This window comes from Cylas formicarius, unplaced genomic scaffold, assembly GCF_029955315.1.
Source record: "Cylas formicarius isolate icCylForm1 unplaced genomic scaffold, icCylForm1.1 PGA_scaffold_6__28_contigs__length_40554024, whole genome shotgun sequence".
Taxonomy (NCBI): domain Eukaryota; kingdom Metazoa; phylum Arthropoda; class Insecta; order Coleoptera; family Brentidae; genus Cylas; species Cylas formicarius.
Window position 1 is genome coordinate 4,302,258 of NW_026844347.1, and position 25,358 is coordinate 4,327,615.

At 34.5% G+C, this 25,358-nt stretch overlaps 1 protein-coding gene across 7 annotated transcripts in view; it reads right to left on the minus strand.

Annotated features, from left to right (window-relative positions):
* LOC132702990 (complexin) overlaps nucleotides 1-25,358 on the minus strand; it is a 444,845-nt gene that overhangs the window by 28,097 nt on the left and 391,390 nt on the right. Inside the window, exon 2 of one of the 7 annotated variants that reach the window (XM_060671973.1) lies at nucleotides 20,748-20,773. The exons of the other annotated variants lie outside the window; for them this stretch is intronic. The gene's annotated coding sequence lies outside the window, so the exon portion shown is untranslated. The remainder of the gene's footprint in view (nucleotides 1-20,747; nucleotides 20,774-25,358) is intronic. 7 annotated transcript variants of the gene reach the window in all.

Here is a 25,358-nt window from a genome sequence, read left to right on the forward strand (position 1 = left end):
GTTTTAAGTCACTTGCGATAGGCTTCATTTTTAATCCATCAGAATTGTTTAGAAATCATGTTTTTTAAAAATATATCTAATCTCCTTTTTCAGGAAAGGCTCACATGAACTATATAGATGTCACGTCATGTTAACAAATAAAAAATATTCTGCCACAAAAAGTTTCTGTTACTGTTCAGAGGGCGTGTACCAGTGTCAAACTTATTAAAATTCAACAGAAAAGTGCATTTGTTATCAAAACTTAAATTAGGTAAAATTAAGAAGCTTAGGACACATTCTATTCAGAAATATTCATATTCATTAGTGGTAACAAGGCAAGTACAAAATACCTCGGGAACTAATAATTGTAGGACTGCGAGCAAAAATATTTTTTGAGTTCTTATATTCATCCCGTAATGGTGTAAGAAAATGCAGTGCAATGCAAATACTTCCACTCTATAATGAAGAAATAAAATCATGGTCATAGAGGAGGTTTCAAATGTCTTGATTAATAACTTCGGTTTGTGAAGTGACGAAATTTGGCAAACTTGATCCTGTTTAGTTTGCTGATAAAATTGAAAAAAAGGCCGGCAAATCAAACTGGCTTTTCTTTCATTCTTTTGTGTTGTTTTTGTTGCGTTCTTCAGCAAGTCTAGCATTTTTTTATTTTATAAATTCCTAGTGTGTCTAAACGGAGGACATATTGGAGACATAATTGCTTCTCTCTTTATCATAATTTTCATATAATTCTAGATATCTATATTCATTAAAAATCTTATCAAGCTCACTCGAAGTAATTTTTAAGTTAACGTATAATACATTAAAAATGATTATTAAACAAAAAACTGAAATGGTCAAACCTTTATATATTTTTTGTATAATTCTTCTCGTGTTTCTGTAAACATTATTCATTTCTTATATAATTCTATATAATATATAATATAGAATATATATATTATTCTATCTTAATATAAACTTAATAAAAATTCTCCAAAATGTAATAATGAATTGCTAATTGTTTCCCATGAGCTTTTTATTAATTTTTTTTTTTAATTTGTTGATTGAGACTGGTACTATCCGGCCGATTTAAAGTCTAGTGTGCGCCTGTCGTTAGAAGATTCTTTTTTGTATAAATTATTTTTTTTAGTTTTAGTGGAAACCCTGGTGATGAATATATTATGTCGGTATAATCACTAACAAATTTGAGGAGAAGAGGCTCTCTTTTCCTGATTTATTCAACTCCACTCTAAAGTTTCGGTGTGCCACTTAAACTCAAACGAAAAACTTAATTCACGAAAACCGCACTTCAGACGTATTTGAAACAAAAGATAGGGTTTTTATCCGGAAATATTCCTTAAAAGTTTGCATGTTCTCGTATTCTTGCTACTCGAATAAGATTATTTCTTCTACAGAGAACCACGAGCGAGAATGCGTCTGTTTGTAATCAAGTTTCGTCGGTACTAAAACTTCAACTATGCAGGACCAACAAAAAGATAGTTTCAACGGAATGTTTTAATAATGGAAAACATATTAAATGGAATCTTAATGTTGCCGGATGTGTTTCTGTTTTGTTTGCATAAATTTCCGCGAATGCGCCCGACTAGGAATTTTCAGGAATTGCAGCCATTAAGTTATTGATCGATGAAAATGAGAAAGACGTGGTATTTTTTATGAGCTTTGTGGTAGTCAAAAATAAAACTAGTTTTTGAAACTATGAAATACTATGCTGTTACAGGAAAAAGAAAGGCAAATTTGTGAATAATGTATAAATATTAGTTTAAATTTAAAGTTAGGAGGTAAGAAGAAACTGGGATATGGGATTATATACGCCCAAAATATATGCCTGGCATAATATGATGCACAGCATAGTGTAACATGTCAATGTTCCCTTTTTGAAAAATTTTATTTTATTTTATCTATACTGCTGCAACCCGACGACGCTCTAACACCCAGCAAATGTAAAAAAACATGTAAGGGGTGTTTTTTTTCGATGTATAGAACTTTAAGTTGCAATAAAACAACGATGGATTATTCGATTGACATGAATTTTATTTATCCGAAAGATAACCTTGTGGCATTACATTTTAAATATGATTTCTGGCATATGACCGCCACGGCTGGCGCGGATGTAGTCCAAATTTCGATGACTTTTTCCAACATTTGTGGTCGTACATCGGCAATGTTGTCTTCCAAATGGTCAAGCGTTTGTGGCTTATCCGCATAGACCAATGACTTTACATAGCTCCACAGAAAGTAGTCTAGCATTGTTAAATTACAATATCTTGGAAGCCAATTCAGAGGTCCAAAACGTGAAATTAGGCGGTCACCAAAAGTGTCTTTCAATAAATCGATTGTGGCACGAGCTGTGTGTCATGTTACGCCGTCTTGTTGAAACCACATCTCCTGGACATCATGGTTATTCAATTCAGGAATGAAAGAGTTAGTAATCATAGCTCTATATCGATCACCATTGACCGTAACGTTCTGGCCATCATCGTTTTTGAAGAAGTACGGACCAGTGATTCCACCAGCCCATAAAGCGCACCAAACAGTCAGTTTTTCTGGATGTAACGGTGTTTCGACATACACTTGAAGATTAGCTTCGCTCCAAATGCGGCAGTTTTGTTTGTTGACGTAGCCATTCAACCAGAAGTGCGCTTCATCGCTAAACAAAATTCGCTTATGAAAATCGGGAACAACGGCAATTTCGTTTTGGGCCCATTCGACGAATCTACGCCTTACTTGATGATCGTCAATTCTTGCACGAGTTGGATTTTGTAAGCACGTAAACCAAGATCCTTCCGCAAAATCTTCCATAAAGTGGATGGACACAGATCCAATTCCTGTGCTCGATGGCGGATGGACTCATTTGGGTCTTCCTCAATGTTACGATCTACAGCAGCAATAGCTTCTTCTGTACGCACTGTACGGCGTCTCTGGGGATGCGAGTTATCAATAAGAGTAAACGTGGTGCGAAAACGTTCCATGGTTAATCGAATCAACTGCTCTGATGGACGATTTTGTCGACGATAAAATGGACGTAGTGCGCAATACGTATTCCGCACAGAACCATTATTTTCGAAATAAAATTGCACTATTTGCAAGCGTTGTACAGGCGTGAGTCTATTCATTATGAATTGCCAAACCAAACTGAGAATAAATCACTTGACAGCTGTCAAATCGGTCGCAATCTTGAACATTAATGCCAACTTAAAATTCTATACATCGAAAAAAAACAGCAATTGAAAAATATGAAATGAAATTTAAAAAACAGAACTATAACGAAACAGTTTCTGAGGTGACGGTGGATTCAAATTGACGTATCTATATGGAACGGTAAAGAAAATTTTTCTACACTTTATTGTTGTTGCATATTACTGTGATCGTGAAAATTAAATTAATAACAAAAACTCCGACGCTTTTTTAAATTGTATCTATGTTGTTAGGCTATTCTTAAGGGTATTCATTCCTAGGAGAAATATCTCAAGCACTTCTTATAGTCCTAAAAACTGCATGACGATTAAGTCATTGCAAATTTACATTATAGGAGCGAGCTGCAGACAGACCAACATTGGTGGTAATTTCTCACAATGACACTTCATTGTATTGTACTTACAGTCACAATGCCAATGTATTTAGCTTTCAGAGGAGCGCTCCCAATTATTTATAAGTCTCAATTTGTTTCCAAAATTAGAGAAGAAAAAACAATTATTCCCAAGGCAGATTACAATTGTGTTTCAACAGGAATACTGTATATTGTATTTCTAAACCGGATCTGAATGCCTGGATAAAAGAAAAACAATAAAAACAACTTATCTACACATTAAAACTTATTAACATGCTAACTAAAACGCGAATATTTAATTATAATGCTCTTTCTTAATACCTTAATAAATAATGATAATCATAATCTAATACATGTGCTATGGGTGCAAACAGTATGATTGAGTGCATACTTTCAAATGTATGAAGTGGAAGTACGGAGTGGAAGATGATTATTTTCAGAATCATATTCCACTCCGTACCTAATTGTGCACCGACTAAGTGCGCAAAGTGGTACTTGAAGACGTTAGTCACAGGTTTAGGACCGATCGGACGGTTTTGGAGTTTTGTCAATTGCAAAAATCAACACCTAACGAATTGGTATGTAAAACCTAGCTTTATTCTAATAGAATGTATCTTATATCACTTTTACTGTAATTTGTATTCTACCTTAAAATAAAATAAACATTTTGAAGTCTCTATTTTAATGCAGAAAATAGTTTCTTTGAAAACGAAACTACCAATTTTATTATTTTTCAGTTTTTTTAATACGTATGTGGCAAACGGCATTTGAGTCACGAGTATATTTGGCACGAGCGCAGCGCAGGGCAGATAATGCCTAATAAATTAGTGATTTGAAAAGTTTACGAAACGTGTTGCATACTTTTTTTTTCTATGACCGTTAGTTTTTGGGTACATTTTTGCAAAACAAAACGAATATATGCACTGGCATGATCGTCGGAATTCGCAAACGTCAAAAATCACGCCGTGGGAAATATTTTCGAAAATACCCGATCGATCCCAAACCCGCGAGGGAATATCCCGGAAGTGGTTCGGATTCGTGGGAAACAAAACTGACTTGGTAAAATACTTTCCGCATGATAGATCGTTGTATAATTGGGCATTTTATAGAACGGAGTAAAAAAAAAAATTTCTAAGATGGGATGACGGAGTGGTAGGAGTGTTGGGTCGGGACATATGAGAAGCCCAAAAACAAACAAACCAACTCAGAATTTATAAAAGAAAGACACGGTATCATTCACCAATCCATAAATAATGACGCATCGGTCACATTTGTTAGTTATTGTTTTCTCTATATTTTTTTAACTAGATGTAGTGTGCTCCTCACCCTTTAAAGCATTTCTATTTTCTATAGCAAAATTTACGAACCAACTTGGTCCACGCCTACTTTTGTTGTGTTTGTGTTTTAGTTATGTTTTAGTTTTTATGCAAAAGTCTACCTTCGGAGTGATATAAAATATAGTTATGTACTTTCTATTCTAAAATACCCGATTATGTGTCACTTTAAGGCGACAGCTTTGTTGTCCACTGTGCCGAACCACTTTGGGCTTTCGCTCACGAGTTTGAGAGCGATAGGACGTTTTGGGTAGATTTTGAACACTCATTTTGACATTTGCTATTTCAATTCAATTAAGTGTATCTCTATTGGACTCGACTCCTATTCGCCCATTTTCGACTACCGTCCGGGATTTTTTCTTTTCGGACACATACTATATGACTTGAAAGAAAGGGCACTATTTCTTTCGCTTCCGTCACGGAACATCAGGCTCTTCAATTGGATTGAATAGCGAACACGGAGCACAAATACACTCAAACAAGTACTACAGTCACTACTATTACAACTTAAATCAGACCGATAATAAGTATTTTTAACCGATTACAGAGGATTCTGCAGGGAGCAGACAAGGAAGAAACTGCCGTGTGCAATGCTTCCCACAGAATTCATTTTGTTACTTCCGATGGTCTCGTCATCCTCGCTAAGTGAATGTATTCGTGTTGTTTGGCAAACGAAAATAGTATAGTATGGAACACGCTGGATTATTTTAAACACTGGTTTATTGAACACTCGTTCCGGCGGACTCCGCTCCGCAAATCAAACTCGTCACTAACAAATTTTTGAAACAGCGCAAGCTGATTTTTGTCACACTGGAAATGGATAAGCGCTCTAAAAAAATTGAACGTTATATCCCTTATGTTGTAATTTTTGCATTATTCGCTTCTTTGTTTGTTTATTGTGCTTGTATTGCTTGGCGTACATAAATTTAATAAATTTAAAATTACGAACTGAAAAAGAAGAATGCGCCGTGCGCAAAATTGGGTAATTTTAGGATTTTAATTATGCAAATAAATTACTATTATTATTATTTCATAAATGTCGGTTTGAGGTGAAATTGAATTAGCACATCGAGAAAGCCGTGCACAGTTCCATATCAAAATAATAATATAGTGGGGTTGCCTTCTCGATTAATAACAAAAGCTCGTATTTGCCTTCTGAATATAATAACCGCCCCCGAGAGTGACAAAATATTCTAAACAAAAATAACTTCCAAATTAAACTTTGCGTTTTAGGGTGACCGTGGGATTTAATAATTCCGCCTATATTCATCGGGTCACGTTTTTCGGTAGACAAAAAGCGATGAAAGCAATCATAAAAAGAATAACGTTGTTTTTTCGCGTAAGGAGGGTGGTTCGTCCCGCATATGCATGAGGGTGAGTTTCGCTATTTGCATTTTAATAGATTGTGGAAACAAATATTGATTTTACCAGCAGATTGAGCGAAGGTATTATTTCGGACTAGAAACTCTAAAATAAAATGCCATTGTGCGAAATTTTAACACAGACAGAAAAGTTAGTAGAGGAACAAGTAATGCACAAACGAAAAACAAATCCACAAAGATCCTATTAAAAAGATTTTTAAGTTGATTTCCTCCTTCTTTGTAGTTTTATTAAATTCTACAGGGAATAAAACTTTCAACTGAAAACGATTCTCTACGGAATAACGGGAAATAGGGATAACATTGGAAATTCAATGAAGGTACCGATAATTAGAAAATAGCGTTACTTCAAAGTCATCATCCAATAAAATACGAATTTCTCCCGTTTGTGTAGTGTTTGAGCATATTTATATCTGCTGTATATGTTAAGTGTTGGAAGAAGAAGAATCCACTTGTTTTACTTAAAAAAAAGAAATACCTATCTTGGACAAAATAATGTCTGAAATAAAAAAGAACGATTTCATCCCACCCATGGGTAAACAGAAGATGTAGAAATTTTTGAAGGCAATAAATTTTCGTGTCGAAAAAACTCAAATTAGGTTATCACTTTTAGTAGGGAAAGAAATAAAGACACCATTTTTAAAATGTTGACGTTGAAACTTCCGTGCGAGAGGGCTAGAAAACGTTCTAGAGCTCCATATTATTTATGTGAACTAGGACGATTATAATTCATATGACTACTCGAAACATGATGACTACACCTTAAAAACGAAGTTATATTATAAATAGCAGATTTTTAAAAAGTATTAATATTTATTAGACGTTATCTAAGAAGAAAAATAGCAATTAAAACATACGACTGTAAAAGCGTATCCAAAAAACCCGAGCAGCGTTTTAGCAGTGATGGTGTTAACCTACCAAGGGAACTGATAGATGAGATGATGATGAGGTGACAACTGCAAACAACTTCTTACCAAGAAGAAAAAAATTCAGACAATTAGTTCATTAGGACTGGCAAAGTATCTGGATCGGTAGTAACACCTTGCTTCGAAAAACAATACGAGAAGTAACGCCAAAGTATGAACGCACAGATCTAACCAGACTGGAAGTAGTGAGAGCTTTTAGAGTATCTACAGGACTCACAACCCTTACCCACACCACAACCATCTCCTTAACGGTGAAACTCCTCTTAAGTGTGATATGTGTGAGGTAAATTTGAGCATCACCACTAACCAGGGAGTCCCGCACTCCCCTGTGCTTGGCACGCAGGGCGTCCGTAAAGAATTTCACCTCCAATTCCCAAAAAAGCAATCTATTCTTATATTATTCTTCCTTAAGGCTACGTTCTACCAAGATTTATAAATTGTTTAGTTTTTGTTGTACAGGATTTTCCATCAAACTTAAACCGAATGACACTTTTAAAAATTGTTTTTTTTCATGTTTTATCTGTGCTCTATGTATTAAAAAAACAATTTGCTCAATTTTTTCAACCTTAATTTGGTTTTGGTGGTTAAAATTAATGTTGAATAATTAGAAAATCTAAACCAAAAATCTGTACTGATAGGAATGCTTAATAGATAGTTCGTCCAAAATCTCATGGAAATTTTTATACAAATACAATTGTTTTCGTTTGTCACAAGATTGAAATATGTAATTTAAAAATAACAAATTTTTATAGGATCCTAACGTTAGCTTGATTTACTTAGTAAAAGTTTAATTTGGAAAAAATATCAGGAATTGCGAGAATTTGTTTTTTACTTTTAATACGTTGACTTTAGCTGTTATTTTTTGGTGTATTACTTGCAGATATAAAATTAGCATTCTTAAACCAAAATCCTTGTCCAAATATTCTTTTTCGGTTTTCAGATATGTACTTTTGAAAATAATTTACAATTTTTGCTCACCCGTTTCGAGTGTCGAGAAACTTTGGCAGGATAATTGTCTCCTAGATACACTGATTTGAAATAAGTTACCGGGTTTAAATGTGGTCTTTTTAGTCATTAAATAATAAAATTGATGACAGTTAACGAAAAATGAAATCCCATAGAGAATTTTTGACCTCGAAACAACTTAAATGTTTTTTTCCAGCTCTTAAAAAATTGAACTGAGGCGGCTTTTACTTGATGAAAATCCATAATAAATAAGAACTAAAGGTTCAGATTTTCACGAAATTATATATTTTGACATGACAATTGTTTCGACAACACCGTGTCTTTATCAAATTTGATAAAGACACGGTGTTATTGAAACAATTGTCATGTAAAAATATATAATTTCGTGAAAATCTGAACTTTTAGTTCTTATTTGTTTTTCTTAAAAAATTAAATCTAATCTCGCAAATATTAGTTTTGTTTCCATAATTTAAAAACTACAATATATTAAACCGACAATTTGTTGTTATAAATAAAATTTCAAAGTTATTGTCAAATCAGAAACTCAACAGATTACAAATTAAAAAATTAACTCACGTAATGATAAATGTAAAAACATGAACAGAATATTGCAATATCCGGAAATCTTACATTTAAAAGACACAGTTACTAAACAGGATTACATAGACTCTTAATCACGTGACGCCCTTTAGTAGGTTACAAAAAAAATCCAATGATATAATTGCATTTTAAGTAAGTAAACTAATAATACTTTTTTCAGAAGTATTCAGTACTAAAACTAAAAAATAAAACAGTTTTTCTTGTACGCATCAGCAAAATTGTTTTACGTTCTGGGAAATACTTTAAAACCCCGAGCAACTCCTGAAGCCATTCACCGGATATTTCTAAACCCCTAGGCCCAAAAATACGGTTTGAATTTAACTTAGCGATGTTGTTTTTCAGCCGCTCAAATACCCCAAAATAAAAATTTGAATCGCTATAAATCCGTCCTCCGTTTTGCGCCTGTAATCTCGTAATCGAATTGGGTTACTTCTATCGGAAATGTATACGTAGCAATGGTGCAATGTTTAAATTTGGCCGTTTGTCATTGCATTCGCAGATTGGATTGGATATGTGCCTTCGGCGGCGCCACTGTGAAAAGCAATTCTACACTCTATTTCTGTGTGGTGTACATTTATGTTTTTTATTTTGCTAATTTGGTAAGATCAAATCGTACCATAACTCAAATTTGGTAGTTGCATTGCGTGAAGTGTGACGGATCTGTGTGATATAGAATTAATAATCCCACATATCAATGCATCTTTCAGGCCATTCCACATTAGTATACAGTGTGTCCAAGATAAGGATGCACAGCATGGGGATCTCGGAAACTATAAGAGATACAGTGTCGGTTAAATTAGACAAAAGTTGCGCATTTTGATACCGAACAAGATCCCGTTTTACAAATTTGAAAATTCCAAGCCGTTCCGGAAATATCCGAGAAAAACCGAAATATTGCGATTTCGTTTTTATTATTTTTTAAAGCTATTTGAAAAGATATGAAAAAACGGAAAACACTTTTCCATTGGCACTTTTTAATCTCTCCAAATTGACGTTAACAAATTTTCATTACAGCGTTTCGATTCCATGGAACCACCATCAACTTTGATTTTTCTTATGGGACGGAAAAAAAGTACATACAGTATTAGGTTGTGCTTTTCATTGCGAATTCAACGATGTACGATACAATATGGTTACTTATGTTTTTATCCAGAAAAATGGATTTTTAATACATTTCAGCATTTAAATGGAGTAGGCCATGACAAAATGACATCCAGTCAATTTCAATGACACATTAATGTTATTTGTCTTTGTTATCAGTCGATCATAAGTTTATTCCTTTAGTTATTGTTTTTGTATTTTTATTGTTGTTGTCTTTTTCTAATTTATTTTGTTCTACAATGGAGGGAGGTAATTTTACAAACGAAGAAAAATGTGATATGCTGTCTTGCTACATCTGATGCCAAAGAAATTGTGTGGAAGCCGAGCGTATGTATTCTAACAAATACCCAGAGCGGAGACAACCTGACAAGAGTATTTTTCGGCGTTTGTTATTTAATCTGAAAGAATATGGATCATTTAAGAAGCCTGCATTATCCCGACAAAAACCTTCCAATGAAGAAAACCAATACATTGTTCTACAATCTGTTATCGAAAATCCACAAAGTTCTACCAGAGAAATTGAAGACCAGAATGGGGTAGCTAAATCTACAGCTCAGTTTATTTTAAGGAAAAATGAATTTAAGCCTTACAAATTCAGAATATGTCAAGGATTAAAACCGGGTGACGACGAACGACGTAGACATTTTTGTGAGTGGTATACCAGGATGTGTGATGAGAGTTTTAATTTTCCATATAAAGTGATTTGGTCTGATGAAAGTATGGTGACCAATAACGGTATTTATAACAGACGCAATACACACTATTGGTCGCAACAAAATCCACGTGTTAATAGACTATCCAGACATCAAGTTCGCTTTGGGTTTAATATTTGGTGTGGGATTTTGGTAGCAAGATTATAGGCCCTATTTTCTATAATAATTCCTTAACTTCCGAGCGGTACCTTGACATCTTGAGGCACGATTTAGAAGATGCCTTAGATGATTTACCGCTAGGCGCTGTGCAAGGCTGCTGGTTCCAACAAGATGGTGCCCCAGCCCATAACTCCAGAGAAGTTCGCCAATATTTAACTGAACGGTTTGATGGAAAATACATTGGGACTTACAGTGAAACACCTTGGCCTCCAAGGTCCCCGGACTTAACTCCCTTGGACTTTTTCTTATGGGGCTACATAAAAAATGAGGTATTCAAAGAATGTTTTGACAACGAGGAACAATTACGTCAATCAGTACGAGCAGCGTTTAATAAAATTACTCCTGAAATGTTAAGTCGTGTTTTGGAGTCTACCGTGAGACGGGCGTACTTATGCCTAGAAAATGGAGGTCATTTATTCGAACATTTGTTATAGAATTTGTTTTTCATTAACTTGTTGGATTTAGTTGTTATGTTAAATGAACAGTTAGAGTTAGTAAATAAATAAACACTTTAACTCGAACTTGTCAACCATTTTCTTTTGCCTTTCATCGTTCGGATCTCATGGCCTACTACAATAAAATGCTAGAAATGTATTAAAAAGCCATTTTTCTGGATAAAAACATAAGTAACCGTATTGTATCGTACATCGTTGAATTCGCAATGAAAAGCACAACCTAATACTGTGTGTACTTTTTTTCCGTCCCATAAGAAAAATCAAAGTTGATGGTGGTTCCATGGAATCGAAACGCTGTAATGAAAATTTGTTAACGTCAATTTGGAGAGATTAAAAAGTGCCAATGGAAAGGTGTTTTCCGTTTTTTCATATCTTTTCAAATAGCTTTAAAAAATAATAAAAACGAAATCGCAATATTTCGGTTTTTCTCGGATATTTCCGGAACGGCTTGGAATTTTCAAATTTGTAAAACGGGATCTTGTTCGGTATCAAAATGCGCAACTTTTGTCTAATTTAACCGACACTGTATCTCTTATAGTTTCCGAGATCCCCATGCTGTGCATCCTTATCTTGGACACACTGTATAGTCCGGTGATTTTGGCCAAAATGTCTAAAAGTCAATTCTGGAAAGCGAACTTACGGTTTGTACCACAATGACAACAAAATTTAAGGGTATTACAAACTAGGAAAGTTTAGATAAAAAATGCATTGGCGGCTGTATCACAAAGTTAGCTTTGACTTTGAAAGTCAAGATTTTGTTTGTTTTAATAAAAGCTTCATTCGTTTTTCGACTGCGATGTTTGGTGATGGTGATAACCCAGTTTTTTTTGCATTGGAGATTGCAAACTTAGGTAAGGTTATGATAATTTTTAGAAGAGACTGTTAAATATTTGCTTTGTTTTGTTAGGGCTATAAAAAATGATTAAAAGTAATAGGTAACTCTGAGGTTAATCCAGAATCAGGAACTTTATAATGTTTTGTGTTTCGAAGAAAATACATTGCCACAGCCATCCACTGTCGCCAAATATGTTTTAGATAGGATAAATGATATGTTCGTGAAAAATCTCGTATTATTGCGTTAATCTGGTCTCCAAAGGGAAGAAAGTGCGCCGGAACAAATCTTTGTTCGATTCAAAATACAAAAGCTGGCTTCAGCGGTTACTAGGTTTGGAAAAATGGGCATAAAACTGAATTGGCAATACAGCGTCAACCAGTGGGGCTTCCATAGTTATCTTTTTCTGAAAAAAGTGCCCGATCACAGAGATGAGATGCACTACAGTTATCTCGGGAAATTAATCGCGATACTTAGTTAATAGTAAATGCGGCAGTGGTTTTGAAAGAGACCAGACGAAGTCCGACATGTGCATCAAAAATCAAAAAAAGTGTCATGTGCTACCAAAGAACCGATCAAGAAGCGCTTGCTTTTATACTTGACAACAGATTCACGAAACAATAATACTTGGCTTTCCGATTGGGTGCACAGGCCCGAAATTGCGACATATATTCCGCCTATAGTCATACTTTGCAGGTCAAAAAAGACTGTCGACCATCGAATATCATTGTCACTGAGACAACGGCCAAAGTCCCCCTGCAATATGTTTTTAACCAGACAGGATTTTACTTATGCAAGAAGAGGTTTTTCTCAGCTTTTCTAGAAGCGAGATATCAGCTACGTTAGTTATGGTTTTGATGGAAGCTCAGGCCAGGCTCAATACAAACAAAAAATGTCTTCTGGAGATACACAAGATGCGAGTATTTTCGCTACCACCATAATAAGGTTGAGGCTAACTAGCTCAGATGGCATTATCCTCTGGAATAATGAAATGCCACAATCTCTGAGGTTTTGCAGGCCGTTGAAACTAGAATATGTCAAAGAAACTCGGGATCATGTTATGAAAGAGAAAGAAAGTCTAGATAATCAAATTAGAGATCTTCATGAATACCAAACCTGGATCAACAATTTGATTTTAATTTACACTTGACTTTGATTGATGGAAAAATCTTAAGTATTCTCACCATTGTTCGTCAGGCATGCCCAATTTGTGAACACCTGCAAAATTTTTAACTACAAATAATTTTGAAGACTCTGCAACAAAAGAAAATGCACTTCATTATGGCGTAAGCCCCCTGTATTGCAGAAAATAAGGCATCTTTCATGATGCGAAAAGAGTTAATCCAAAAACTATTTTGGTCTCGTTTAGGCGATAAGCCAAAATGCAATGGTTATGGATCTACCAATGACGGCAACACAGCCAGGAAAGATTTTTTCAGTGCTCAAGAATTAGGTGTTTCTTACAGTTTAATATATCGTTAATGGATTATTCTTATCGCACTCAATTGTCAGCTTCCAATAAACTTATCTAACGTTGAGACGTACTGTTTCGAGGCTGGTCACAGTTTCATGGAAACATATCCATGGTTTCTACAATTCACAAAATGATTGTACATAGTAAACAAGCAATTGAAAACCATGTAATAGGTTTCTTTGCTGAGGAAGTTTCGGAGTCCAGAAAAAAACAGCAGAATTAATAACTTGACCGATATATTTAATCGAGCAATGGATACCTCAGACCACTTCATATCTTCATTGGCCCTTAAAACAAGAAAATCAAAATTGAAAATAAAACAGCTGCCGCCTGAAGTTCAAGATTTATTCAATCCCTATGAGATGGGAGTCGTCGAAAATAGACAATTTTTTGGATTGTGGATTGTAAATACGCATACATGTAATTTTTCTTTGAAAGTTGGTGTTTTTGTGTCCGAATGATTTTTCAAATGCAAGCAAAGGCAATAAATAAAGCAAGGGTAAAAAGCCGCAATTTTATAAAAGTGTTATCCAATACATTATTCTCAAATTTAGTCAAAGGGCAACTTGCACAAGCGATGCTACACGATGATGCATGTCCTACTAGATTCACAGATAGGTATCATATTAGTTTATTTTCAATCAAGTTCTGTCTCTTAACAGAGGTTTATTCGGAGAAACACATGTACCATTCTGGGATACATATGTCGATGCGCCTATAAAAAGTATCCTTGGAGTAACAGTAACAAGCAAAACACGTTTCTGAAGTTGATTCACAATAAAAAATGTTAATAAATAATTTTGGCCAAAATAAGTGTGCTGTAGACTACTGTGCATTCGGTTAAGACAGTTAATTAAAGAAACCAAAGCTTATCGCTACCTCCCATGCCATAATATTACTATAGAAACGACAGAGTTATGGTGCCCCATATTTGTTATTAGGTGTAAAACATAGTTCGTTATATTGAATTTTTGATTGATTAACTTACTAATCGTATGTTCATAATACTACGTCATTATCTAAATGTCACTTTGTTGATTTGATGTTTAAAAAAAAAACATTAAGTAAAATACCTACACATAATTAAAATTATTGTGTAAAAATATTTCTTAACTTTCTGCACATATCTTTGTTAGTTAGGCATGGAATGCTATGTTGTTTAACAGTAATTGCTGAATTATTGATGTTCTGCCTAATATATACTTCAAAATATATCAAAATTGTGCAATAAAATTACTTAAAAGCAGTTTTGATGTATTTTTAATTACTCATAGAGTTGCATCGCTAATTAATACCAACATTTTGAAGATAATGTGATTTTTAGATGTGTTACAAATATTTCGAAAACTTTCCTATTTAGGTATACCCATACATAATTTTGTATGTTTGTAATGTAGAGGATGTAAAAAAAATTACTTTGACCCTTTTTGTGTCACATCCAAATCATTCGTTTTAAACGGTCCTGTATACTACCGAAGTAAATTAATTTGAATAACTCTAATATTTCTTTTTTTTTCCCAAACTCAAACCAAAATCTCTCTCTGAGAATGCAATTGAATGTTTAGAAGAATCCAGTCAATCGATTAACCAAAACTATTTTTCTTTATTTTTTGTAGCTAAATATTTCTATGAACGCATAAACAAATTTTTAGCAAATAATTTTCTCAACGCGAGCCCCTATTCAATTCATTTTATTGTGTCGCCAGCGCCAGACGTATTGAATAACGCAGAAAGGTAGATAGGTGTACAAGCGGATTGATTACAAAGAAAGTCGAGTGAAAGCAATGCAAGTCCATAATCGCTTTTTCCTGATTCAAACTATCGACACAAAGAATAAATAATTATATAAAAATATATTAAAATATTCGGCTTTTTGAGCATAAAAGAAAAATGATCATTTTTGTATAGGTATGTAGTTATTGTTAATATTTTTATCTTTATCTTATTAATTACATCAATTAATTAATTACTTAATTACAAAAATGGCCGCAGAACATTCGAGAGAGGACAGTAGTCTGCCTGAATGTAGCACAATATTTGGCAAGCATACCGTAAGTTTAGTGGGATTAATTATCAAGATATTTGTGTAATTGTTGGGTGTTTTGATTATATCAACTTTTTCCTAGCGTATCAATTGAGAATCACCAGGTATAAAAAAAGCTAAAATTTGGTGTGTATATTTTAGTGTATAATTTAAAAAATATATTTCTTTCTGGTGACCACTACAAACTATGCTACAGCTTTCCCTACCGAATTGCAAATAATTTCACTATTTCAACAATAGCTTTGCAAACATATCAATGATTACCGAATCAACCTTCCGCGCTTTGACATCACTTGTCTGCACTTATTATGCACTGACTACGTGCATTACAGAAAATGAAATACTAATTTGTGCAACTAGCTGGAAAAAGAAACGAGTTATCAAAAATAATGTTCCCCAAACGAATTTTTACAGAATATTTTTTGAAATTTTGATATTAGTTATTCGATTTAAAAATATAAAAAAATAGGTGTAGTTGTTTCTTAGTTGCTATGGAAACAAGTCCTGTTTAATGGCAAAATGCGTAACTATAATTTTCGAAAAAGTGGAAATTAACAATTATTCAGGTTTTATATAGCCAAAAGAGAATTACAATGTGCGACAGTGATGAGGATTTTTCTGCAACTAAACTTCGGATCCTAAGTCATCCATGGAATGCTACCTTAAATCTGCAATTTAAGCTTCTCCTCTATTAGAATTCGCGAAAAAATCCGGCAACCCTTACAACATTAAAATCCCTCGTTTTTACGGATTGCCATAGTGCTTAATTCCCTGTTGCCTTCATTGAAAAATTTAAAACTTATTACATTAGACCCAGAGGATATTCTGGTTAGTTTAGAGGTTTAGTAAAGTTCCTATTCCTATTTTTGATATATTAAAATATGAAAGCCTGCAATCAAATCTTTGGTCTTAAATGAAAAATGCTTGTCTAAAATACGAAGTTAGCGCCAAAATTTCCCGGCCTGACATAGATGCAGCTCCAGTATTAAGATAACACTTTATCTTCTTTTAAATATATATCTTAGTAGATTGCGAAAAAAAAAAATGAAGTCTTGCGTGAAATAGTTTTTTATTATCAGCATTTCAACAAGACGTGTCTGAAAAAATGACGCATAAGCAAATTGAGTATAGAGCAGTCATAAAGTGTTTGACAAAAAAAGGGTTAGCACCTAAAATTATTTAAGAAAGGCTGGATGGTGTGTACGGCCAAAGTTCTCCTTTGTATTCTGTTGTGAAAAAATGGGCAAAACGTTTTCGAATGGGGCAGGCGTCCCTTGAAGATGATTCAAAATTTGGTCGACCAGTGGAGGTCATAACGGAAGATATTGTTGCCATTGTGGAAGAGGTGGCATTGAGTGATCAACGTTTAAAGGTGGAGGAAATCTGAGAAATTACTAAGCTTCCTGATACAAGTGTTCGTCGAATCCTGCATGTATAGGTATGCATAAGGTTAGTGCACAATGGGTTCCTAAAAACCTTTCGGCTATTCCAAAAGCAACCCCGTGTCGAGTGTGCGCGGTCTTTTTTGGAACTCTGTGGGTCGGAACCGAAGCCTGTGATAGAAACTATTGTGACTGGAGATGAAACTATGATTCTCTATTATGACCTTCTATTGAAAAAAGAATCAATGGAGTGGCGTCGTAAGGGTGAAGCACCTCCAAGAAAATTCAGAGTTTACCAGTCAACAAAAAAGGTGTAGGAATTATTTTGACAAATTTTAAAGAAACTAATACCACTGTCCATGTAAATATTACGCAACATTATTACATAAATTGCAAGACTGCATACACTTAAAAAGTCGAGGAAAACTGACCGGGGGCGTGCGTTTTTTGCACGATAATGCACCTGTCCATACTGCTGGTGTTGCACAAGCTGCCATTGTAGAGTGTGGGTTCCAACAATAGATCATTCTCCCTATAGTCCAGATATGGCCCCCAGCGACTATTATTTGTTTCTATATTTGAAAAAGGACTTACATGGACGGCGGTTTAACGACGAAGTTGAGTTAAAAGAAGCTGTTTTAGCTCATTTTGCAGACAAACCAAAAGAATATATTTTTAAAGGGATTGAGTTGTTAATAAAGAGATGTAATAAGTGTATTGAAGATAAGGGGGATTATATTGAAAAATAATAAAAAAATGTTTCTCTACTTTGTTTTTCTCATATTCAGGCCGGGAAATTTTGGCTCTGCCCTTGAATAATTTTCCGGCCACCGAAAATATAGTCACAGAAGCTTTTAAAAGAATTTCTTCGAGATTTTCTTAAGCCTCTAAACTGTATATACTGTAACATACGTTTTACCATTGAATTAGAACCTAATAATAATCTTCCATTCTAAGATTAATTAGGTATTAATAGAAAATCAGACCTAACATTGGGTCAAGTTTAGAAAACGTTCGCACACAGAACGGTACCTTAATACATTGTCACATCATCATCCGGCCTAAAAATCATCGGTCATTAACTCTCTTGGTTACGGAGCCGTAAAACCCATAAAACAACATAACACTTGCCACGTTGATCCTTCTTACAGTCAAAACACATAAAAAGTTCTTAAGTAATATAATTTTAAAACCAGACTACAGACAAAACTCCGTTTGAGACATTACGGCAAATAAACTCATCGGCAATTGCTGAACATACCTAAACCAACTAAAATTCTTGAGTGCAATCGATTTTTCTACCAAAGAAAACTCCGAGAATCCATAGAAATCTCTAAACAACCAAGCAATCTTAACCACGACACAGCTATTTAGTTATCATCTACGGGGTGTTCGGAAATTGGGTTAGGAAATTTGGAGGAAAGATTCAACGTGGTAAAATAGTGGTAGTAAGTCATGTAACAAAAATTCGAAATCGTAATCACAAATAATCAAAAATTGTTATTCTTGTTTTAAGTCGATAAGTGTTATCGTTTAGACACAAATCGATTTTTTATTCTCGATTCGAATTTTACCTGTAAATCTGATTTTACCTAACAGCGCTTAATGAAATTTGAAAAAGTCATTGTCACAATTCGTTAAAAAATAGTTTCTATTAATCTATATCCAACTGCTATGGTCCACTGATGGCCCATCAGGAATATTCAAATATATACGATATGCATTTTTGCTACAGAAGAGCAAATGGAAATGCAGATCAACCACGGGGGCTTTATATCGATCCTTATCCTAATAGAAACGTTCCATCTGCTAAGACATTCATCAACACACACAGAACACACAGAATACTTGGTGAAAAAGGGTCATTCAAATCTGATAATATAAATAAAGGGAGACCAAGGTATAAAATAACCTCTGCAAGAGAAGAAAGAATACTTCAACCCGTTAACGAATACGAGGAAACTTGCTGCTCAGGAAAGAATTGCTTGCTCTACAGTTTGGGAAGTTTTGCATGAAAATGATCTTCGGCCCTTTCATGTTTCATGAGTAAATTCAAAATTACCCGCAATTCTTAAATGTCATTTTGTTCACTGACGAGACTGCATTCAGTCATAATGGCATTGTAGATTTTTGAAATATGCATCAGTGGCACATTGAAAACCCACATGCAAAAATTGAAGGAAAACGTCAGCGCCGGAATTCTTTAAATGTATGGGCAGCGATTATAGGAGATCATCTTATAGGACCTCATTTCTTTAACGCATCGCTTAATGGGGAAATGTATTTGCAATTTCTCCAAAAGGAACTACCACCTTTGCTGGAAGAGGTGCCCTTGCAGTGGAGACAAAACATATGGTTAATGCAAGTTAGCGCTCCACCCCATTATACATTTGCTGTAAGAAGGTATTTAAATCAGGCATTTGAACATCGATGGATAAGTCGGGCCGGACCTCTAGCTTGGCCGCCTCGCTCACCAGATCTTAATCCGATGGACTTCTTTTTATTTGGGGGCACTTGAAGTCTTTAGTGTATGAAACACCTATAACAGATATCAATGATTTTAAAATTATTATATATTAAAATGTATAAGAAAATGTTTAGAAATGAACGGCGGACATGTTGAAATGTTGTAATTAGCGTTGTATACTGTTTTATTCTCGATTATAGTTAATATTTTTTTGTTTTCGAAAATGTGAAATGTATTAATGTTACTTAAATTAAACGTATTATTGCATTGACTTATGGCATCATTTCACTTTTTTAATTTGTAACATACTGTTTTGAAAAATTTAGTGCACATCGCCTGCAGGTTAATAATGCCGACCTGCATTTCCACTGTTGTTCATGTCCCTTCTTTAGCTCCGCTTCCCTCAAACTATATATAACCAGTTCCAGTTAAGCTCTGAAGAAGCAAACAGGATGAAGTTCGATTCGTCAACAACCGATGCGGGATGAATCCAGAAGATTCGTGAATAGTTTTATCTATAAATGTTTCTAAGAAGTCAAAGATCAAATTTACGTAAATGGTTATGAAAAAATAATTATTTATTTATTATTAAATATTTCATTACGTTTAAACGTCAGCATTAGAAAAAACTGTATACATTTTGAAGTTTTGTTCATCTTGGCTAGGAGTGTAGTCAAATTTTATTTTCGCCTAATTTACGATATTCTACTTGTTTGATAACTTAAAGGAATTAAAAAAAAATGCCTTCGATGATAAGCGATTTTACGATGTGATTGTCTCATATTGCTACTAGAGATAACGCTTGTATTATATATCTTAACTTTTTATATTAATTTTTACTCTACTCTAAACGGTCTGAATTTATTTATTGAGTCTGATCTTGGTGGATAGCTGCGGGCTATACGAAGTATTAAGTTGATGTCAATTTCCTAAAAAAAGTATTGATCCAATTTAGTAAACAACAAAATATTGGAATTTTCTTTTGGTTGAAAAATCTGGCTTTATTTTCTTACTAAAATTTCTTCCTTAAAAATGTCGCTATTTCTTTAAATCTCAAGCTAAAATTGACTCCCCTATTGCAAAAAAAAGAAAATGATAGTTCCCGCGTTGAGGATAAAAGTTTTTACGATCTCCGGAGGTTATAAAGTCAAAGACAATTTTTTTATGACAAGAAGTTTTAGAACATTTTTCTTCCGGTTTTTAGGGGCCATCAATAAATTTTATCGAGACCTCAGGTTTAATGTCACAAACAGACGCCTAATGTCTTACCACTAATTGCTTTAAAACTTTTTACGGTCCATTTGTTACATGAAATTTAATAAAAAGAAGTACATGCAAAATCTAAATATAAAGCTAGTCAAAATTCCTTACCATTATCTCTAGACGTCGACCCTTACCTAAAACAAAAAAATATTTATTTGAGATTATAGAAATCTATTTTGATTAGTTGGAATCATACATATAGACATGGCAAGTAATTTAAACTGACACAAACTTTCAACAAAGCTCTTAAGGTGCAGCTTTTGTTTATTAGTTTTATACGAATCATTCAAATCGAAGTGTTAGGTGATAGAGCAAATAGTTTGTTACAAATTTAATTTTGACGAATTAATAAAATTATATTTCCTGCCCGAATTGAAACGAAACAGAGAGAAATGGCCGCACTGGATAAGTGCGACGTTAATCAAATAAATGGGCCCGCGTACGTAAAAACTAAATAAACGGAATTTTATATAAAATATTAAATCAATTTTGAAAAATACGATTCGGTTTAGACAGTTCGAACAATGTAATAAAACACAGCCGCCAGGGCACATTAATCAAATAGTGAAATAATTAGTGGACAAAGCAGGTTTCATATACGAGAAATACGTTGCATTTCATTTTAAAGCTAAAATAGAGAGATGCGGAATGATACGCAGATGAGCATAAGTATATAGCGCGATAATTAATTATTAGTTATAGTTTCTGAGACTAAATATTTTGACAGGTGATTTTGGAAATCTCAATGAGAAAAAAGGGGCTCTTAAAGAAAAAACCCTGTAAATTATTTTTCACAAGTGCGGAGTGCCCACTATAATTAATTTTCTAATTACTACAGCGACGGCAGTTTGTTTTCAAGATCAGTTTTGATTAGATAATATGTAATACTTAGAAAAACGTCTTTATATTTTGTATTTCAACGGTGTGGCCTTTCTGGTAGAAATCTTTGATTTTTTTTATTTTTTTTTCAAAAATTAAAAAATACCAGACGCCAATTGTGATTGGTTTAAATGTTTTACATATTTCCATTAAATCAAATATTCACTAAGAACGCTGAATTAGATATTCTAAGGTTAAATTTTTGGTTATGACTGCTTTTTTCATTATAAAAATATTTTCAAATAGTTTCAAAAAGTCGTTTCAAAGAAGAGGAGTTAGATCTAGAAACAATTTAGCGTTTTCAAATGAACCACAATAAACTAGAAAATCATCCTGAAGGTAATATGAAATATCTTTAAGGGAAAATGCTAAAAAAAACCAATCTTTCAACATTTTAGATTTTTTATTTTCTTTTTTCGCAAAAGTTTGCAATTCCATATAAGATAGCTCACCACTTGATTTAATACAATTTAGCTTACCCTTAATATCAGTATACAGACGGCTCATTACAGATATTCATTTTTCTTTTGAAATTTTTTAACACCTAGTACTTTGCTGAGATTGACGTTCTATGGACTACTAATTTGTTTTTCTTTTTAAGAATCAATATGGAGGTTAATGCGATTTTAGCTCACCCTTAATATCAGTATACAGACGGCTCACTACAAATGGTCAGTATTCATTTTTCTTTTGAAATTTTTTGACACCTAGTACTTTGTTGAGATTGACGTTCTATGGACCACTAATTTGTTTTCCTTTTAAGAACCAATGTGAAGGTTAATGCGATTTCTTCATTTAGCTTATTAGGTGTGGTCAAAAACAATATTTTATTTTTTATACCTAGATCGGTAAGATCGGTAATCATGGTCCACGACTGTAAAAATGATTGGCTCATATGTCTTCATTATTTTCTATATATTTTAATATATTAGGTGTTCAAGTTCCATCTGGAGGTTCTCCGGTTCGCAAATCCTTCGGGCTCGGTCTGTCAGGGTTCTGATAGCCCCATACTTTTGACTTGGGTGATGGTTGGATAGAGCATGCAGGTATCTGTCCTAAAAACTGCGTTCGAGGCAAATGGCTACAGCAAGAGGGAGATCGAGAGGTCAATGAACTCAAGATCATCAAGATCACGGGATACCGAACAACGACCCTCCACCTCTCACGCATATCTGCCGTATATTCCGAGTGTCACCGACAGGATTGGCAGAGTATTGAAAAGACACGACATCAAAACAATCTTTGAGCCTGCCTACAAAGAAGATCCAGCAGACCATCAGGTCAGCGAAGGACAAGAGGGGCACACTTTCAGCTGCAGGAGTCTACCGCATTCCGTGTTCATGCGGAAAGGTCTACATCGGGACTACCAAGAGATCAATGGGAACGAGACTTAAGGAGCATAAAGCAAGCTGCAGGCTAGGACATACAGAGAAGCTGAACACGCACTTGGCAGCGGGGAACACAGGATACACTTTGAGAGCTGTAAGTTACTAGCATCGGTCAACGGCTATCACAACAGACTAGTCAGGGAAGCCATTGAGATACAAAAACACCCACACAATTTCAACCGAAAGGAGGAGACCCTTAGACTCAAACAAATCTGGAACCCGATCCTTAGGAACGCCCGAGCAGTACCGATCGATATCCCGAGACCAACCGAAGCGGAACAAGCCCCGCCCACCACCAATCGGCATAAATACAACCTGCGCAGGAGAAATCGTCAGTCTACGTCCAACATCGGAGATGGAAGGACCTCTGAAGAAGCTCCCCACTCGTGCTAGCGAAACGTTAGGAAGTAATTCCAATCGACGACGGCCTTTAAACCCGAATCAAGATAATAGCTTATCAACGGGCCGCGAAAGCCTTAACCAATTTATCAGTCTCAAGAAGAACACCATCCTAAAATATTGCTCTTCAAACCAATGTTTTAACAGGGAACTTGAAAACTTGAACAGCAACGTTTTCTCGTCATATAATTTTTAGGTATTTGGAAGCAAGTTGATGACATCTTCAGCCAAATATAATAATTTTACTAGGACCATCCTCGTGAAAATGGCGACAAAAATTGTTGCTATAGTAGTGGCTTCATTATAAAGACATTGTTAATTTTCTTGATATGTAATCTATCTTTTATCATTTTGAGTGTATTCTTCTATCTACACAACCTAACTGATCAAAATATAAAATTCCAGATATTTTCTAGACGGACTATTCTTTTTTTTTTGCCGAAATTGTCTATGCGTTGCAATTGGGAAATAAATGTATTCGTAGGCATAGCTTTAACAGTTCTAGAATTGAAACTTATAAGTTATAGACTTGGCCAAGAAGTCACAATACATCCTTTTTAATACAAAAGGATTTCCGTAGTTTCAGCTACGTTTAAGCCGCACGGGATAATGGGCGAGAAGCTAGCAAAGACGGGCTTTGGGAGATGTTATAGATAGAGCTTTCTCGCGCGGCAGGAAGGAAAATATTGTCGGATTTGCAGCGATTCCTGAACGGCTTAACGTACGTACATATCGGGAATGCATATGGATGCATTTTCACGTCCCGAGTAAAATTTTAAGACAGGCAATTTTGCCGTTATCCCGAATATCTGAATGACTCTGGTTGGGATAAAGAATCTAAGTAAATTCATTTTTACATGCATCCGTTTCAGTGGATAATTCAATTGGAATTGGAATCAAACCAATGCTGGTGGAGGCAATCCAGCTAAAATATTTTCAAGATGGCGGCGCATCCGGATATACTGTAAACCTTCATATTTCAAATGGAACACACAATGTATTATTCCTTTTTTTGTTTTCTCGCAAAATTTCACCGTATTTGAGATATTTAACATTTTATGTAAAAAAATACAGTTTGCAGACCAAGAATCACAACAGATCGAGGAATAATATTGTGCAGCTAGTTTGATAAATGCTATTTTAGTCACAACTTTGTTTTGGGACGACCTGAACGAGTGTTTCATAAAGGAATGATTGAAGAAGTTCATCACCATGCAACGATGTACAGAACAAAAGTGAAAATATATTTGGAAAACATCCGATTGCTCCCAAACCAGCTATTTGTTTATAAAGCTGGCTCACTTCTACCTAAACTGTCAAGTTTAATGGAAGATTTAAAATATAAATAAAAAAGTTAAATAATAAATAAAAAAATAATTCTATAAGAGGTATCTAATAATATACATACATGGAGTAAATAAAGGGCATGCAACTATAGTGCTTTGATGCTTCAGGTAAAAAAGCATCTCTTTTTTTTCCTTTAGTCTCGCCACTATTTATGATTTTGCAAGAGTTCAGTAAAGTGCTATGTTTGAAGTTTCTATTTCGGAAGTAAAATTTGAAATGGTTGCGGTTTTCATATAAGTTTCACGTTTGCCTTGTAGACGATGTACTTTAATATCGCTTGAAAAATAGTTTGGTATCGTTCGCAGTTCCGTGCCTTCGGGTCTTCAACAGTAAAAGAAAAGCTTACTATCTCCAAAGTCAACCACAAATTGCTCTGTCGATGCGGTCACTCAAGAAATATTAAATTTCAGTTATCCTAATAATAGCTTTTGATGTAAACATTATATTGTTTAAAGCTACCATGCAGATTTTAGGAGAACTGCAGCAATATACTTGGAAGTTACCGACAGAACAGCTTTACAATGCAAGCAACGCTATTAATAATTGCTTTTTAAAAAACTTCTGGATTCCTCCTGCGTCGGTTTTTGCTTAGTCGAAATTGCTGACGGTTCGCAATCATCTTGTTGCGCCAGCAATTTCGACTAAGCAAAGACCGAAGCAGGAGGAATCCAGAAGTTTTGTAAAAAGCATTACAGTAGCCTGTGGA